The sequence below is a fragment of the Octopus sinensis genome, linkage group LG3, assembly GCF_006345805.1.
Source record: "Octopus sinensis linkage group LG3, ASM634580v1, whole genome shotgun sequence".
Classification (NCBI taxonomy): Eukaryota; Metazoa; Mollusca; class Cephalopoda; order Octopoda; family Octopodidae; genus Octopus; species Octopus sinensis.
Window position 1 is genome coordinate 172343254 of NC_042999.1, and position 18376 is coordinate 172361629.

The 18376-nt window shown below is 34.9% G+C and overlaps 1 protein-coding gene across 3 annotated transcripts in view; it reads left to right on the forward strand.

The window, feature by feature from the left end:
- LOC118762678 overlaps positions 1-18376 on the forward strand; it is a 528570-nt gene that overhangs the window by 363275 nt on the left and 146919 nt on the right. The window lies entirely within an intron of this gene.

Below are 18376 nucleotides of genomic sequence, written 5' to 3' on the forward strand. Positions count from 1 at the left end.
TGGCAGAAATCAGAATCAGACACTACGAAGAGTGCCTGCCACAGTTCAATAGTTTAGATTTACGGTTCGAGGCCGAATTGTCATGAAATAGGGCAAAATATTTTTCATCTAAGCATGACTGACATTTTATAGAATTTCGGTAGGACACATACCTGTCTAGGCTTGCTCTTTCTCAGACAGACTCTCGATTTTGGAACAGATGGAAACAGATCCTTTTAAATGGCATAGTTATTTTTATAAAATCATTAATGTTCTACTTTCTCGATAATTAACTGAATGTTCGTGTCTATATATATATGTATATATATATACAACAGAATGTATTGACATTGGCGAAAAAGATGTCCTACTAGCCATAGATGAAGTGGACACAAACTCAACTGCTGGTCCAGATGGTTTCCCAGCAATCCTCCTCAAAGCGTGTAAGCATGCCCTGGCAAAACCCCTCAAGATTCTCTTCCAGAGCTTTCTTGCGAATGGCAAACTGCCAAGCAAGCTGAAGGAGGGAATAATATGCCCAATACATAAAGGGGGAAGTAGAGCAGATGCCAAAAACTATCTCTCTGACTTCACACATCAGCAAAGTCATGGAACGGATAGTCAGAAAGAAACTAATCGCATTCCTTGAGGAAAATAACTTGCTGAGTGATACCCAGCATGGTTTTCGACCAAGTAGGAGCTGCCTGACCCAGCTCTTACAACATTATGACTGGGTGTTGAGGCAGTTACTCTAAAACAAATGTGGACGTAATCTACCTTGATTTTGCAAAAGCTTTTGACAAGGTGGATCATGGTATGATATGCCACAAACTGCGTGACCTCGGCATAGCTGGAAAACTTGGAGTGTGGTTACATGACTTCCTGTAAGATAGGAGTCAGGCAGTAGTGGTTAATGGAGCCACCTCTATGAACACACAAATAGTGAGTGGTGTTTCACAGGGCACTGTCTTGGGACCACTACTTTTTATAGTGGCCCTCTCAGATATGCCCTCAAATGCCCGGATAGCCACTCTGGCAAGCTATGCAGACGATACGAAAGTCTCGCAGAAAATACAGAACCCCAGCCATGTTGCACACACCTGCAGCAGGAGTTGGACTCAATGTACAGATGGGCTGAGGATAATAATATGCAGTTTAATGCTGAAAAATTCCAGGCCCTGCGCTACCAGCATCCAAAACTGAATATTAAACTTATAGGATACACCGGTCCACAGGGAATTTCAATCCCAGAGCCTAAGTCTGTGAGGGACCTGGGTATCGACATGAGTGATGATACCTATTTCCAAGTGCACATTACCAGGATGGCGACAAAGTGCAGACAACTGGCTGGCTGGATCCTAAGAACATTCAGAACCAGAGATAAGGAAACCATGATGGTCCTCTGGCGGACATTCGTCCTCAGCCGCCTGGATTACTGCTCACAGCTATGGTCACCCACCAGTGTGAAATTAACAGCGGACCTTGAAGCAATCCAGAGAAGATTCACAAAGAAGATCGTCTCTTTGTAACAGTTCAGCTACTGGGAAAGGTTGAAACAGCTAAGACTCTACTCCCTGGAGAGAAGACGGGAAAGGTATGCAGTAATATATGTCTGGAACGACACTGCATAGTGCCAAAGATCCCAGCAATGCCATCAGGCTTCTGCAACAGCCTGGGTTTCAAGGGCCCACAGCTTTTTAATATTCTCCCAAAGAGTCTGAGGAACTTGCACAAAGTAGATGTAGCGGTTTTTAAATCAAAGCTGGACATCTTCCTGTCGAGAGTCCCAGATGAACCTACCTCACGGCAAGAGGTGCAAATGAGAGTAACTATGTCAAACTCCATTCTTCACCAAGTGCCACATATTAGAGGAGGTTCTTCGTAATAACAGCGTAACACAAAACGGCAGTGCATTAGCGTGGCCACAGCTCTGAGCTGAAACAAGCAAAGAAAAAAAAATATATATATATATATGTGTGTGTGTTTTCTCTGTGTGTCATAGCTCGTCTTCATCACCGCTTGACAACCGTCACCGTAACTTACCAGGTTGCAGAAAGATACCGATAGAATATGCACAAAACATTGAAAAATGAATACTGGGGCCAAACAATTCGATAAAAATTCTTCAAAGCGTTACCCCATCATGCCGTCGGTGTAATGACTGAAAGAAGTAAAACATTAAAACAGTTTAACAGCTAAGATAGAACGTATTGAAAATTCTCTTGGGTCTTGAAAACTGGAAAGTCTTTCTAAATTTATATATTTTATTTCCTGATATGAGACTGTCGCAGGGCAAAACAGATACTGTACTTTGTCCTGCTGTACTTACATATGCACACGCGCGTAAATAAATATTATATATATTTATAAATATTATATATATATATATATATATTATATATATATATATATATATATATATACATATATATATATACGTATGTATGTATACTTATATACATACATACATTATATATATATGTATATATATATATATATATACATATATATATATATATACATACATATATATATATATATATATATATGTATATATGTATATATATATATATAAATATATATATATATATATATATATATATACATACATACATTTATATATAGTGATATATAACCAAGAAAATCTAACTTTATTGAGAAGATATATACACGTATAGTGACAAATACATTTATTTTTTTATTTTGTTATAATTTCCATGTGAAAGTAAAAATTGGGATAAAATTCATAGTGTTTTAAATTGCGAACTGTTTCTAGGACTAGAGGATTACGTAACAGTTGTAATGTTCAGATGGAATGCCCAAAACGTCATGGGTATGCATGAAGTAGATGGATGCTTCGAGACATTACCGTAATACCGACTTCATTCCTGAGGAAGAAAAGTAGTAGTTAGTAGTTCGTTGAAAAAGAGAAAGAGAGAAGTGAGAAGCCGCTAGAGGGGGGATGCAGACGGCTTAAGGAAGGGAAACGGAGAAGTAGCAGAAGAGCAAGTAGAGATTAGAACTAAAATGCGAGGAGAGGAACGGTAAAGTGAATGAGGAGATGACTGAAGAGAAATAGTATATATACTACAAGTAATATATATCACCGTGATCACCATGACCGACCAGGATATCAGTTGTTGCTACACATAGCTGGTCTCAATGCGCTTCGCATTGTTTTAGCCTTCTAAGCGAGCAGGGCAATAGAAGAAAGTGAGACAAAGTTGTGGCGAAAGAGTATAGCTGGGATCGCCATCACACTTTGCCGTAGCCTCGAGGAACAGTAGGCGTTTTCGCTCGATGAACACTCACAACACCCGGTCTAGGAATTGAAACCACGATCCTACAACCATGAGTCCGCTGCCCTAACCACTGGGCCATTGCGCCTCCACACAAGTAATATATATATACACACACACACAAAGAGAGAGCGAGAGGGATACATATATGTACATATATACATATACGCGCTCACATGCATAAGCCTGTATGCATGTAGGTTTGTTTGCGTACATGTGTGTTTGTTGTGCGTGCGTATGCGTATACACATACATATATTTTGCGGGTACACATAGGCACATGTAGTTAGATAGTCAAAGAGGAGAGAAGAGACAGACAGGCGGTGAGACAGGCACAAATAGAAAACGATAGATTCATTTCTTTTCATATTTTTCTGCGCATTCATGCTTATGACCGTTGTTTTCGTTGGAAACTCATGGAAACGCAAGCTTCTAATAATACAAAGAATATATAATAGAAATGTCGGGGTAGGTGTATTCGTGTAACTGAGATATATATTTAGGTAGATTATTGAACATTTTACTCATGGTTCATAGAATCAAAGTCAATGCATCTCTACTTTTGAAAAAAATAAAAGCTATTTTTACTTCATTTTTGTCAGTTCAGTTATTAAAGCAATGCACTTGAGAATTATATTTGGATTAGACTAGTGACCTATTCTGGTGGAAGTTTATATCTCATTCATCATACAGCATAAAACGGAAGCTAAACAGTAGCTTTCAGTATAGACTTGGTAGCTATGACATAAGAGTCGCATATTAATTCCCCAATGTGTCAGTTTTTAAAGAGATAAAACACTTCAGATCTCATCAAACACTTCCATACTGTTAAAATAGCGCGGATCGATTGAGGTTTTAGTGAATATGCAAATTTCCTCAGGAAATTAAAAACATGACAGGTCTTTGTATTATCTAAATGTACACAATTCTATATGAATTATATATTTTTCAGTCTGACAATAGTTCTCAGGGTACTTAGAATAAATAAATATTCCGTTTTTTTGTTAGTCTTTTTCAATCAATTGCTTGAAGCCGATCGCATGCATTTGTTTTTTATAACCAGATTTCCTAATCTGTTTACTCTCAGTAATTATTTGAGAAGATCACAATTGTGTAGCTGTGAAGATTGAGTGCCCAGCAGCATCTGAAAGAGTCAATATTTCTTATCTTTCCCCCATTTCTATCTTATCTCGTTATATATTATTTCTCCAGCAAGATTGGTCTACATATCTGCAAATAGTTATACGATATGAATAGATTTCACAATAGAAATCAGATAACACTGAATTAATAATAAATACTTATTTTATTCCTCATCATCTGGTCGGCGATTTATGTCTATGAGAACTATTGATCGCTGTGATATGAGAAATGAAGTGTCCCCGTCCACGGCTTCTTGTCCTCAGCTGCCATGGTGATGCTGTTATTATGAAAGCCTAATCAGCAAATACTTCACTTAACGATGTTCTTGTACAACACTCAAGACAGACTTCGATTTCTAGTTAGCTACAAAATGTATTATTGGCGACGAAATTACTTCAAATATTTAAGCATGCACCCAACAAGTAAGGATTCAGTACATCAATGTTATTTTCATATTAGTAATTTTGATCTTCACAGGTTTTAAGTTAGCCGTGACCGGGCGTTTCCAGCTGATATTCATGATGACTGACATGTCACTTAAGAATGAATGTATAATATGATTCGTTTCTGGTATATCGCCCACGTCTTCGATCTCTGTACCGAGTGTGCATTATATTGCTGCTCAGTAAGATGCGCATTCCCCTATATCGACATGTGATTTTTGACCCACATTCGCACTTTCAACCACGTGAGTCCCAAACTCGAATTTTCGGGCGATTGTTTTTTGTTACTGAGCCAACCATCATTATAAAATGATTTGCTCCACTATTATTTATTTTCTGTAAATAAAGTTTCAGGTTTTGCTGCCTAGATCAGGTCACTACTAGGCTGATAAACAGCTTCAGATGTGAATTTTGGAAGACCAATGTTGTGCCTGCATCAAATCAGCCACGCACTAAGCTCACCTGTCTACTTCTTTTACACTATCGGAGGCAAAGTTACAATTACAAACAGGTAGCATTTCTCTCACTGTCATGTGTGTGGCTTTGGTCTAATCCCTTTGTGGCTTGATCAGAAGACTCCAAGAAAATGTTACAGTATACAACTTGCACACCAGGATAGAAACTGCACATATCAATGAAATCAACAACACTTTGCAACTAAATTGTTTGTTTTCGCACCCGCTCAACTTTAACTTCTGGATATACTGTTTAAATCGTGTCTTTCATTGTCTGAATTTATTGTAGATTGATTCAGTTTGGGGTTCCATGTAATATTTCTGGCAAGCTTTGTTATTTCATTCTAATTGTGTAGAAAGATTTGTATTCTAAAAGGCAGACCTGTTTTGATGTATTCATGTATGTTTACTGCATTTTTTGCATTACCATGATTAATCATGTTGTTGGGGGGCGGGCTTTTCCCACGAATCCAATGTGTAGATCATTTCGTTTTTTTGTTGCTTTTGGTTTTTTTTTTCACAGAATTTTCTCCCTTTCCTATTACCAAATGTTCTTGTCAGTTCATTAGCTTAGGAGATACAATGAACGATTGTCAGTGATCAAAGCACTTGGTGGTCTGTTCTACATCTTTCACATATCCATCAACTGCAATTAATATATACGTTATACTATACGAGTATAATGTAGCATTATATCATGCAGAAAATATTCTGTAGATTCTTTTGTTTGTAAATGATGTTAGTAAATATGGGCTCTGCTGGTGAACAACGTGAGATACAGTTGACATATTGTGTTGCAGTTTCCCCACACTATACCTCTCAATAACATCAATCAACCACCTTGCATCTTGTCAAGTTGTTATTAGCTTGTCCCATGTGTAATACATTATTAGCTGGTCTCACTGGTCACCATGGATATGATTACTTTCTCTGAATTGTTGACCACTTCTATTGTTACGCAAGAGGTATCATGATAAGGAAAGAATTGAATGCAGCAGAGCAGACATTTCAACTTCATAATCAAATCATTGACATCGATTTGTGCTTTGGAGGTGCTACACACTTGAAAAGAGATTGTCAAAAGAACGTCGACCCTATACCTGTGATACCAATTATTCTCATAGTCTGTTTATTCCACAGAGTACTGTGATATTGGGATTGTACATTTCAACTACTATGCGAAGGAAGCTGTGGGACTCTAAGAAATCACAAACTTCTGCTTGGCACCAAATGCAATCATTCCACTAAAGCAGATAGGACCTACTCAATTTCTGTATCTTAGTAAATTCTCCGCTCTGTTCAAAGGTTGCAACAGCAGTTCTATTTCTTGGTAAGGTGGGGTTTTCGTAAGTTAATCGTTATTCAACTGGATTGTTCTGCACTGTTTAGAAAAAAAAAACGTAAATGCTAATAGATTTTGTAGTCACTAGTAATAGATTCACATGGGAGTTCGTGCGTTTCGTTTAGGCCTTGAAAGAAATCAAGCATCGATTCTACCATGTTCTCTGAATATCTAGCAATCATTTTCAAATGTTTTTCTTATCATTCTGTACGATGTCAAAACGGGTTGGTTTGCTACCATCATGGCGTAAGCCTCAAAATTGAACAGTAATTTGAAGCTTACAGAATTTCCACTAATTTGATAAACTCAAAACATAAAAAGATCTGAAATCGATCACCTCGTCACGATACCATCCCTAAAAAGTCAGTGGGCGAAACGATTAGAGCATTTCAAGATATTAACGAAGATATTATATGACTTCTACAATGTGAGTGGCATTAGCAACTTCAGTCAAACTGATTTATCACATTAATGAAAGACGAAGACTTGAATAAAGTAGATAGATTATAAATTGATAAAATACAAGCGTAGATGTATAACAAACTGATGACAGTAAATGCAATTGATATGTACTGCATTCTTGACACGTTTATGATGTGATTTCAGGTAACAATTTGTATACATGATACATTCCAAGAAAGAACAATAACGAAACAATTCTGAGAACACAAAAATTGTATTATATTTAATTATTTATGGAGTGCATTTACATAATATAATTTCCAGAAAATATGTTCTTCATTTCTAATATCTTTATAATTTTCTTTGTCTTCATTTGTCTCTGACATATTTGTAGGTTTTATATTCTGATTATATTTTTTAACAATTTCTCTTTAACTCTTTTCTAACCATGTATTATTATTTTCTTTCTTTTCAGGTAAGACTTAATACAATAAAGTGCATCCTACTCTCTGCAATGGTAAGCAAGATCAACATTCTGACAGCTGAAATAGGTATACTAATACTTGCAGTATTGTTTTTGGTCGTCAGGTAACATTCATACCTACAAAAACTTGTTAAAAGGACTTGTGGGAATTTATATAAATAGTTAATTATAAATTAGTTGGAAATTTGACGTGATATAATATATATAGTTTATTTTTACAAAGATGAATATAATAGATATGTTCCATATATAAATATATAGATCTAGGATAAAGCAAATAAAACAATGTTTCCAAATCCGAATGAAAAACCAACAGTAGAGCTTGATCAAATACACACAGAACCCTTACAGCCATCAAGTCGTAGAAATAACCGGTTTATACAAAGTGCTCACCAGCAATTTTTGGCTTCAGTAGAACTGATAGAGGTCCCACATTTTATGGACGACATTCCTTCCAGTACCCTAATTACTGAGATTTTATCTTACTTCTCATTGGTTTTCGAATTTTTCTTTTATATCTCTATGTTTAATTTTTTTGATTTGCTCTTTGTTGTTACCCTGTCTATTATCACTTATAGCCCTATTGTGGTACAATTTAGGAATGGTACCACCGAGAGTGGGCCATTGGAATCCTGTTCGTCAATTTCTCTTGCGGAGTAAAATTTGATTGTCTTGGCATGCTCAGAGAAGGGACCATGTGTTCTGTAATTTTATACCAGACACATCGGCTTTTGTGGTTTACTGATGTCGGTTTCTCTACTGCCGTTTGCCTTTCTTTCTCTTTCTCTGCTTCTACAGTTCCTCAGAGCAGAAGGGATTTAAATATCCCATTCTTCAGCATGATTTGTAATTGTGTTTTCTGCTGTGCACAATCAGGCTTGCATATAGTTTGCACCTGCAGTATGGCAGAATGAACATATTCTTCGTAGATACTTAACTGTTGGATATCCTTAGAAAGCCAAACAAACAACACGATTTGTAATCATTTCGGCGTTCACCGCGTTACTGCTTTCGCTATAATTGTGACGAGATATTAATGATCAGCATTCATATCTATGTCATTGAAAGGCACGTGATGGGTTGCCCCATGTATTTGGACACTAGAATAAAGTAAGTACTCCGTCTTTACATATACTTTCTTTACACAATAAAGTAAACACTCCACTGTAACTAATGTTCAATGTGACAAATTTCTATCACATCCCTGTGATTTCTCTATTCGATAGGCGCCAGTGTGGCCGTGTGATTAGTGGTGTGTTTCCCACCAACATGCTTTCGGATTCAATCTCACAGCGTTGAATCTTGGGCAAGCCTTCAACTATAACCTGGAACAGACAAAAGCCGTGTGAATGGATAGACCTATATATATATATATATATATATATATATATATATATATATATATATATATATATATTATATATATATATATATATACATGTGTGTGCGTATGTGGGTGTATGTGTATGTATTCAGTAAATGTGTAGCGCATGCCATCAAACTGCCCCTAGAGTACTTATATAAGAATTCCAATATACGCACCGTGGATACACTTCTGATAAGAGTAAACCAAGCACATGCAGAACAACCACATATCCTAAACGTTGTGATCACATATCACGATGATTACGCATGACCTTGCAACTGGGGCCCAGTTACAATTTTATACACGTTAAGTACAATTTCCCAGGCAAAAGGTCCCTGAATAAGGGTTGCTTAATGATAATAAACGAAACACCTGTATCTAGAGTTGAATTATGCATATCCCAAAGAACTCTTTTCAACACATGCCTACGACGCACCCCCATATTCTTGCACGTGATCAAAGAGGCACATACCTTCAGCCAAAATGGGACATGCTCAAGTGAGAGAATATATCTAATATGCCGCCTCGGCCTTGGATCTCAAACCAAACCCTGGCTTGGAGACACGTACAACCTCTAAAAGTGTATGCTAGAGTCGAAGTAAAACACAACATTAGGAGTGACTTATTTCCTTTAATATAAACTCTTTCTCATTAATATTATACATTCGTACGTTTTCATTTATTTGCTTATTACTGTTTCTAGGAATTGTTCGAGTGGAATATATTGCTATATATTATAATATCCAGCTGTTTTGTTTTCTGCTGGTTGTTTTCTATTTGGCTTATTCCAATCCTTTGCTTCTCTCAATCGTTCTTTTTATATGACTACACTTGTTTCCTTTTTGTTTTACCTCATTATTGGAACTGTTCGCCATGTAGTTACTTGTTCCGTGTGTTTTCTTTTACTCATATGGATTGTGACATTGATAGATTTGCAATTATATTATTTTACTTCGTTTTGTGTGCACAATTGTTAGATGGATTGTTTTGTGTTACTATCCTCATAAAGAACAGATATTAATAAAAACATCATTATCACATTTATGCCCTTACAACTTGTCATTATATTTTCTTTTCTTTATATACTTAAATAGAGTTATTTGCATTCTTTTCAAGATATCTATGTACGATATATCTGTGCTATTGCGTTTTTAATGTAAGTTGCTTTTAACACAAGATTTTAGTAAGCTACAACTGTGAGGTTTCTGGAACAGTTTGCGTCAGCTGTACAACCGCATTTAAGCTCCATAACCATCTTTGCTTAAAGCTGTCGATTACAGAATGGATAGCGGATCAACTTCCGAAGCAGCAGTTGCTTTTTTCGACATTCTGTGATGATTTTAAATCCCGTCATTTTCAGCTCTTCCTACCTTTAGTAGTCGATAAGCTGACAGTCCAGTAGTAGAGCAGGTTCCCCTCTCATACCCTCTCTCTCTTTCTTTCTCTCTTTCTTTCTTCCCCCTCTCTCTCTCTCTCTCTCTCGCTATCTCTCGAGTTATCTGTCTACCTATTATCGTTTACATACTGTTGCGTTAAAATGAGGGAGTTGAGAGTGTGATTGTATCTAAAGTGGCATCTGAAACGTTTAACCAAATCTTAAAATATTGAACCAAAGTCTTCTTCAGTATCGCATAAGGGTTTTCACTTGTTTTCTTTTAATCAGTTCCGTTCAATTCCTTCATTTCACAGATGATTATGTTCGTTCTAGTTAACGCAGCTATTTTAACGCAGCGATACACTGCGTATATCCCCTTCGTTGTGACGTGTCAACGAGGTGCCTCTTTCTCAGTGCTGGAAATTCCAGTCAAAGTTTGTTCAAGCCGTTCTGTAAGTCCTTTAACAGAATGATACATTTGATATGAAGTAGTTAACTGGGACAGGGACACAACATTCCCGATGATCTCCTCTAGAATGCGTTTCGTAGTGAACGCGGTTCATTAGGTTAAATGAATGTGGTTTTGTTCCAGTGTCTACTTCAGTCTCTTTTCAAATTCTATTCGTTTTTTTTTTCTTTTTCAATATGTATTTCCGATTATGATGCCTTTACGTCACATATTTTCGTTAAAAAGTTATACACACTCTAACAAGAGTTTCAGCAATCTGGTTCACGAGAGTATCTATGCCAACTCAGTATATTATGTTCATAGAGAAAACAAGCATATATTGTTTGCAATTTTTTATATTCATTAGAATTCCAGCTTGAGAATTCTATATATAACCAACTGGCTATATCATACTTGACGAAGATGCGTGATGGCAATGGGGCAATTTGCTTCAGCAACGTTAATACTTGAAAGAAACAGTTATATTATTGATATATTTAAATCTGTGTTTTCTCTCAACAGCTAACGAATACGTAGTAGGGTCTGTGCTTTTTACTGAAAATCTTTAAATTGCTCATCTCTACGTTTCTAGGGTAATGATACTTAATAGTATTTTGTCCGTCATTACTTTCAAAACCCACCGAGGTCGACTTGCCTTTCATAATTGCGGGTTCAACGAAATACGTATCAGTTACGCACTATGGTTGATGTAATCGACTTGTACCTTCCGCAGGTTCGAGGCTTGTGCCTTGAGTACAGAGGATTATTATTATTATTATTATTATTATTATTATTATTATTATTATTATTATTATTATTATTATTATTATTATTATTATAATCATCATTATCAGCTCTTTATCACAGGTTTCGTTGGAGCTCCTGGAGTCTTGCATGTGTAGCGGGCTTACAACTTGCAGCCAACGGTATCATGCTATTAGTTCTTTTCAGCTGTCTAATACTATCCTGATTATTCTGGCCGTGCCAAGGAAGCAAACCTTTGGTAACAGTTCTACTGGGCACTTGATACCTTATGATGCTGTTCCTAGTTACCCAACAATAATTGGTACTATGTTCACCTTCTTTACTCTCCATAGCCGGGCTATTTCTTACTTAAGAACGTCGTATCATTTTGTCTTCCTTCTTGACTATTCGTGGGTCAAAGTGACTTGTAAAATCAACCAAATAGCATACATGGTGCACCTTGTCCACTATCACAAAGTCTATGCTCTAACACCTGATATGACTGGATTGGGAAATCTCAGAAGATTTTGCTAGTCTCCGACTCTGCCATTCCCTGTGGTCTGTGCTCATACCACGTCTTGCCTCTCTCTAGCCCTCACTTTTCGCACAGTTTGCAATGTTCTCTCTTTCGCTACCTCGTCTTGTCGCCACACCTTGTAGTGGTTTGGGGCAAGTCTAGGGCATTCGTTCCTGATATGGACAATGGGTTCATCCACTCTATTGTAGATGCGACGTAGCGGAGACACTTGCTCATCGCTAAAGTTGACCCTCCAGTTCGTGGCCGAAGATTAGTCCTACGCTGCCAGTATAGTGTTTTCGCTCTCTTATTTTAGGGTTCCTTTCATCAGCCAATCCCGCCTATTTTTTCCAGCAACGTCTGCTGTGGCTTCATGGAATTGCTTGTGTAGTCCTTTGTTGCGAAATTCTTCTTCATGTCCTTTTTGTACTTCTATCGCTTTCCCTTTTCCATTGCTCTGAAAACTTCCTCGTTCCTAACTCTCGCTAGCAAGATTCCCTTACTTTGCGCTAGGTAACTCATTAAGCTTTCGAGTTCGATACACACGCAATCTTCCACACTTATTAGGCCCTTTCATACGTTCGCTCTCTTCATATATAGGCGATCTATTTGGAATAGACTAGATGGAACCACTTGACCTATGGGACCTACCCATAAATATTTTTTGTAAAAATGTGAATGGTTCTTCTAGAAGTACAAATATGATGTCGTAGGATTTTATAAATGAATTTTAAGAAAATTTTGCTGAAGTCTTTTCCGAGAATGTGTGTCTTTGCACCAAAACAGAGGTGAAGTTTCAAGTGAAAGAAAACACTATACCGGTATAGTGGGAAGGGATTAAATCAATTACATCAACCCCGGTGCGAAACTGGTTCTTATTTAAACCAACCCGAAAGGATGAAATGCAAAGTAGACCTCGGTGAAATGATGATGATAATAATAATGATAATAATAGTAGTAGTAGTAGTAGTAGTAGTAGTAGTAGTAGTAGTAGTAGTAGTAGTAGTAGTAGTAGTAGTATAGTAGTAGTAGTAGTAGTAGTAGTAGTAGTAGTAGTAGTAGTAGTAGTAGTAGTAGTCATTTTGTCATTTTTTCCTCATTTTCCCATGTCGATATTACATTGTATTCTAATCGTCAGTAATAAGAGGTCAATAAATTATCAGACATTTAATCTACAAAGTGAAAGAAACCGAGTTGTATTCAACTCATTATACTTTATATATCTATTATTTACATGACATTCATTCGTTGTAGTCTGTTGTCCTTTGCTTTGTGAAACATTTCCCCTTTTTTAATTAGATCATTTTCCTTTTTATATTTACCACGATTTCATCTATCGACATAACGTTAATTACTTAAACGCTGTGCAAACAGAGTGAAACTATCATATGCACTCATGTAAAAAATGGTGACATATGACACAAGATTAGAATCCAAACATTATCTCCTGAGATTAATTATATAAAAAAAAATATTCTCATCTTATTGCAATAATAAATTGTTTCTTGCACAAATTGACTGATCTTCATACTACACGATAGGTCAAAAGTAATTATATTAAATGACTATCAAAAGTAATTACTTACCATTACATATGACAAAACATCGTTATCTTCTTCTTCACCCTCTCTATATCATATATATATATGAGGACACGTATATATATATATATATATATATATATATATATATATATATATGGGGAACACGTATGTGTATATATATATATAATATATATATATATATATATATATATATATATATATATATATATATATATACGTATATATATAAATTTATATGTACTTATATATAAATAAACATATATATATAGATATATAGATACATACATACATACATACATACATACATACATACATACATACATACATACATACTTCCCTTGTTTTAAGCATTCTTCCATGCTGTGATGTTAATTTGGGGCTGATATATTATTGGCTAAAGAGAACATCTTACAGATTAATTTTTCATTTAAATGTCTAAATACCCGACAATTGATAAGGACAGAATAAACGAGATAAGTATTTCTCAAAAAACAAAACAAAAGTAAATTTGTAGAAAGAGAAATAATTACTGAGTTATGCGCGATAAACGGAAATGGCCACTTATAATGGCCGCCTTCTTGTAAATGTTACAAACGCTATCAAAGAAATCTATATCCGTTTTTTCCTTCTAATTGCGTAGCTTGAGATTAAAGCCAATCATGTTCTATATGAATAGAGAATGATTTTGTTTGTATATTTTTCTTATTTGAAACGTTATATTTTATTATGGAAGGGGAATATGGGTAAAATATAGACCATGAAGAGTTAGTGATTTCATCTTGAATCAAAACGTCGTCGCTTTTTTTAGCTTCAACAATGCTATATTATGTAATGAACGCGATGCACAAGATCATGATTTGCATCGATTTTCAAGAGCATAACATATTTCAGTGGACTAGTATATCTTAAATTTGGTATGAAACTGTCAAATCACTTCATATAACGATATATCCTTCTTGCCTTACAAATTTTTTTGCATTTCTTGAAATATTTTTATTTACTATGACTAAACGCAGACTTAATATATGATTGAAAGCTTATATATGGGACAGTGTGCTATCTCGGTGCATTTTATTTGTGTGTTATCTCTATATATTTTATTAACCTAATAACCGGGAGAGATGAGCAACCATTAATATTTTTTTCTTTCTGTAATCAGGTGTTCTTAACATAACTTACTCTTCACTTTGAAAATATTGATTTCTTTTAGATACGGACTTGGTGGATTATAAAGTGAAAAGGATAATATAATGAATTAAAGTCAACATATTTAAGTATTCATTATTCGTTGACGGAAATAAAATCATGAAAGGCAAACGCTAGATCATAAGATAGAGAAACGAAAATATATAGCAAACTTAGAGCAAGATTGTACAAACAGACAAGAGTAAATATGCTTCATATCTTTTTATGAATTAATTTCGTGTGATTTTTATTATTTTATGCAAATAACGTAGGTAACAGTTTACCTGCAAAATTCATTAGATGTCACTGTTTCGTATGGATGTAACAAAAAATGTTTACTTCTGCTAAATATATTTCGAAAACATCTAAATAACATATTATTGTTGATTCATGAGATTTTCCTAGATTCTGTTACATTGTTGGAAAGATGATTGCTTTAAAATAAAGAAAATTAGAGGGCACTCATGAAAGATAATCCGTAAATATCATAATTATTTATGTTTTTATTGCATTATTGAGCTTAACACGTATAAAAATCTTAGGGTATCTGTTCTGTAACTGTTCATCAACCATCCATATAGTGATCATATAAATGTATTTTATTGAGTTAATTTTAATTTTAATTTTGTGTGTGAATCCTCATGAGTATTGACTAGAGCTGGAGAGTAGAAACGTAAGTGAATTTTACTGGAAATATATTCCAGGTTCACTTTATATAATATAATAATCATATAACACTATATGGAAACCATGTAGTATAATTATACATTTGATTTGGCAGTGTTTGACCTTTTGCTTCTCTTAATATCAGAAACTTGACAAAGGAGTTTAATTGATGACCAGAGTTGCGCTCGTCTCAGCCATTTTCCTATAGCAAATCACATTTCATCTAAAATTTAGTAGTAGTAGTAGTAGTAGTAGTAGTAGTAGTAGTAGTAGTAGTAGTAGTAGTATAGTAGTAGTAGTAGTAGTAGTAGTAGTAGTAGTAGTAGTAGTAGTAGCAGCAGCAGCAGCAGCAGCAGCAGCAGCAGCAGCAATTGTGGTAACCACATCAGCAGCTGAATCGCGTAAGAAATAGAAAAAGAAGAGGAAAGTGAAGAGGGGAAAATATAGAAGACAAATATGTACAGCAATAAAGAAGACGAAGAAGAAGAAGAAGAGAAAGAAGAAGAAGAAGAAGAAGAAGAAGAGAAAGAAGAAGAAGATGAGAATAATGAAGAAGAAGAAGAAGAAGAGAAAGAAGAAGAAGAAGAGAATAATGAAGAAGAAGAAGAAGAAGAAGAGAAAGAAGAAGGAGAAAAAGAAGAGAAATAAGAAGAAGACGAAGAAGAATAAGAAGAAGAAGAAGGTGTGACTGATTTATTAATGAAATATTCCTTATCACAGGATGGTAAGATCTTCACAATACTTCATGATACAGAAATTACAAAACAAAACGTTTAATAATGCTCTAATAAGGTATTGGCTATTCAGTGAGGACGGGTATGAAATTAATATAAGGGACTACTCAATATCAAAAATTGCTCACATTTTCTTCACACTGATTTTATTTCATTTTATAAATTTGTTTGCAAATCATATTATCCCGATAGTGTCTCCAAATCGCATACTATATCTTCTTATGCTACCACACAAAACTTTGATCGAAAGCGTTGATTCATATGAAAAAATCTCACAGTATATATTTATTTTCATGACCTATTGTATTCTCGGTTAGTTAGCCTCTCAAAGCAGCACTACTCTTCCTAGGAAAATGCGTTCAGCGACCTAACAGGAAAGGAACAACTTTATTATATAATGCAGAGAACTGTTTTCTTTCTCCTCTTTTCTCTCGATTAATGTTTTCAAATTTTATTGCGTGTTATTTACATTTCTTTCAACAGAACCGTTCAAAGCGTTTTGCGAGTCAACATATATTTGCATCATTCCACGACCAGCAAATCCATTGCGTGTAGTAAAACTGCATATGCTTTTTTCTCATTTACTTCTGCTATGCTCAATTCTAGTATATTACATATAATTGTAAAATGCGAAGTCCAGTCGAGGGTAGTTATGGATGAATTTAATTTAAAAAAACACACAAAAAACGAAGCTTTACACTACTGAGTAGAAATATACAATTGTATAAGAATTGAAATGTAAATAAAATAGTACAGCCTTCTCATTTACCTGGAATTAACAGTTTTCTTTTAGTGCTTGATGTCTACATAGCTACAAAGTGACACATTGCAGTTAACCACCCATGTATTTCGTTGGTTATACCGGCTTGCAATAAGAACTGTCAATACCCTCCTGATGATAAGATAGAGCTTTTCCTTCTAGTGTTTGTTTGTAATGTTTGGCTGTGATCAACTGATATGAAAAGAGAAAGCAAGGAACCACGAAATATTTCTTAAAAAAACACGATTCATGATAACGCAGATGTCTTGTGGTATGTTCAAGGGTGGGCAGGATATCGTCGTTTGGCTTTCATTCTTATGCGTGCCTATCAACATATTTCATTGAATTGAAATTATACTCTCATAAACTCAAATGTATATCAGCGGTAGAAACTCTACGATTGGAAAACTTTGCAAACAGTATCCTACGCATGATTCTGTATTTCTGTTCTCGAATATCTTGGGGGGGGAGGTCTTGTCTTCACAAAACTTGTATATACATCGCTATTGATCAGTATTTGATAGAAGTGCAAATCATAGTAATAAATAATATTTAACCACACCACATGTTAATACTATTATTCCTTCTAAAATTATCCAGAATTTGTGAAAGCCTTGAAATTTATTTTTTACATTTGTTTAAGCAAATATCACCACCAAACTTGCAAACGAGCGGAAATAGAGCATAAAATGTGATTAATGTATGGTGTTTGTACAACTATTTCAGCTCAACTTGTGTCACCAATATATGTAGAAGCTACTTAAACAACCCAGCGGTTATTTTCCTTCTCCTAAATTCGACTCTAGTGTTCATACCATACAAATGAATATTTCTGACTCCACAAACTTTATGAAACAGTATATATCGCACTAATTATTACAATGAAACGCTTGGTGTTCCATCTTGAAGTAGCTTGATGGGAGAAAGTAAAACTTGAATAAATATAGGCATCTGATTATTGTAGTTTCAAATACTTGTCACAATGTTATAATTAATAATTTCGAAGAATTAATCTAAAATTCATAGAAAAGACGCTGTATTCACTAAATTACAATTAATGAAATACGACATTCTAAAACTTCGAATTTAGAAACTAATCATACTAATCTTTATACCAAAACTCAAATTGTTTCTATATAATGCAATTAGTGTAATACCAAGATTGAATAGGCAATATGAAGCTTATAAACTAAACCAATATGAATATGCATTTTAGTATTTGCTCTGTCTAAGGAAAAATTAAAACGAGACGCTCAAAACTAACAAATTATATAAATTAAACGTACGATAAAGAATGTCATAATCATTAAGCATTTAATTTAAAATGCATCGTGTATGTCAGATGTAGTTAACGATTCTTCTTACTGTGTTTAACTATAAAATCAGAAAAAGCCGAATCATATGAATTCATGGATAAGTGTCAGGCTCAGAAGTAGCAACACGAAAATCGAATTTATTAATCCTATAAT